This window comes from Galeopterus variegatus, unplaced genomic scaffold (genome assembly GCF_000696425.1).
Source record: "Galeopterus variegatus unplaced genomic scaffold, G_variegatus-3.0.2 Scaffold4040, whole genome shotgun sequence".
Taxonomy (NCBI): Eukaryota; Metazoa; Chordata; class Mammalia; order Dermoptera; family Cynocephalidae; genus Galeopterus; species Galeopterus variegatus.
The window spans coordinates 175,829-178,374 of record NW_007730151.1 but is presented as its reverse complement, the minus strand read 5'-3'; the positions used below and the strand labels follow the sequence as shown (position 1 = coordinate 178,374).

General features: G+C 34.2%; 1 protein-coding gene across 1 annotated transcript in view; it reads left to right on the top strand.

Moving 5' to 3' along the window:
* The window catches only part of LOC103602182, a gene marked incomplete at its 3' end in the record, with an annotated part of 161,050 nt that overhangs the window by 18,250 nt on the left and 140,254 nt on the right, over positions 1–2,546 (top strand). The gene's annotated exons all lie outside the window — the stretch shown is intronic.

Sequence of the window (2,546 nt, the reverse complement as noted above, 5' to 3'; positions counted from 1 at the left end):
TGTTTTGCTGAAATAGTGAAATATCTTGTTGGGGTAGTGTAGTGGATTGAATTATGTCCCCTCCCCAAAACTCACTGGTGCTTGAACTGTGTCCCCCAAGTTCTATGTATTAGAAACTTGGTCCTTACTGTGACTGTTAAGAGTGTGGGAAGTCCTATTCCGGTAATTGAAAGGTGGAGCCTTGAAGAGGTGATTAGATTGTAAGACTGTGCAGTAGTGAAAGGGTTAAAAATGGTGGTCAGGGGTGTGGTTCTGAGGGCTTTAAGAGAGAAGAGAGTCTGTTTCTCTTCTCTCTCTGCTTCCACCATCTTGCCATGTGAGACCCCGGGTCACTGTCACCATCATCAGATGGACTTTGGACTTCCCAGGCTCAGAAACTGTAAGCAATAAATTTCATTTTTTTATTTACCACCCGATTCTGTGTATTTTGTTATAACCAACAGAAATGGACTAATACAGGCAGTCTAGGTATGCTACTAAGAAAATAACTCTCGGCCAGCCACCAAAAAAAAAAAAGACAGTAATTTATATGAACACGTGCCTTTCTATTCATTGTGGAGACAGCACCATCCTAAGATAGATCTGATTGTATAGTAGAATCATGTGAGAAGGTTTAAAAATGCTACTGCCTGAGCCCTATTCCCAGAGATTTTGATTTAATTGTTTTTAAAAGCTTTGAAAGATCAGAATCAGTTATATAAATAAGCCTGAAAAGAAAAACTATTATAAATGAATGTAAAGAAGCTGTTGAAAAAATCACCAAAATTTTGAAGATTAACAGATACTGTACTACCAGTCGAGTATTTTATAAAAAACTCATGACAAAATATTTTTAAAATTGGTAACTTGAATACTGTACTAAGAGACAAAATAAATTGAAAATTAGAATATTGCCATAACAGAAAAGAAATTTTGGTATAGTTAATATGAAAGGTATCTATAATTTTTAACTAACTTTTTCAGTGATTGTTACCTAAAATTCGCTGTCGTACAAATGACAACCTGGAAAGTTAGTACTAACTTTATTTTTATAGAAGACAATTTAGGTAGTACTGGTATTAATCATAAAGAGAATTTATATTTGAGATTAAATCAAGAAGTGATACTTAAGTTTACAAGGTCAGAAAAGTGGTTATTTATTAAACAACATTAGAATAATTTGATTTGTCAAAATCTACTTGAATACGAACATACTACTAAAATTTTCCTCTTTATTTTTTTCTGACTTCCCATTAAAAAAGAAATGTTGTGGGGAAAAAAGTAATATTATGATTTATTTGCAGAGCCCAGGTGGCCATTATCCATTAGAGATGTAGGTAATTTTCCACTCACATAATTATTAGATAAACAATAATAGACATTTTCACCCTCTGTGTATTTCACAGGGGAGTGGGTGAGTCTTATTAATGACATTCGTAGCAGTATGCAAGATGTGTCATTTTCTAATTTAAGGCAGAATAAGTAGGAATGTAGGTGCTTCTCTTTCATGAAGATGAAAACAAACAAAATTCTTATCTGGAAATGCCATTTTCCTCATGTGTAATTCTAAACTATGTGGATTTTTCCAATGCGAGTTTTCTCAAGTGCAAAGTTTCTGAACAAGTAAATGCTGGAGTTACTAAAAAAAAGAATGACTTGGAATTAGGAAAAGAAAAGACAGGCAGTGCAGAGATGAAACAGAAAAGTGGTTTTTGCAATGCAGCCTTAGAAGACATTAGAGGAAACATGTCAACCCAGGTAAATCCTGACCATTTCCTCCTGGGTGGGTCAGTCAGTGGTAGGAATCTGCCACAGTCAAAGAGGGGCTGGCAGAACCAGGGCACATGGCTTCATTATGACCTCACGTGCTCTCTCATGGTGATATCAGGGACAGTACTGGGGCACATCACCCTGAGCACAGGGAGAAAGCTGCAGACAACCTGGATTCAGCCCCCTTTGCACACCTGTGTAAGGATGCAAAAGGAAAAATTATGCAGGAAAGATAGACTATAACTCCTTTCCAGAAAACTTTTTCTGTCAATTCCTCACTTTTCCGAATATTTCATTTCTTATGTCATTGATTATTGTCTCAAGCAAGTTATTATAAAAATTTTAAACATAGAGAAAAGCTTCAAACAATGTATAACAATCCTCCATTCATTTACCACTAGATTCTATAATCTTGTCATCTCTTTTTGAAGTTAAAATATTGTTTCTTGGAGATAGTAAATACTCAATAAATATTTGCTAATTCCATCCCACTATGAATGTTAGACAACAGTGTTATTTGGAAGAAGAAAATAAATAAAATTATAGATTGAAACAAGAAGAAAACTAAACTAATACATATAGAGCAAATGGCAGTATCTGAGGGAATTATGTTAATAGGTTAATATAAGAAATGCATTTTTCGTAATTCACAACCAAACAAAAGGTTCTGAAAACTGAATTATTGACCTTTTCAATTCTTCCGATTGTCTCATTGTTCTAAAGAAAAATTACCTGCATATGTAGTATTGTCAACATTTTAGATAACAGATTTGTTTCTAAACAGGTGATTAAACTTC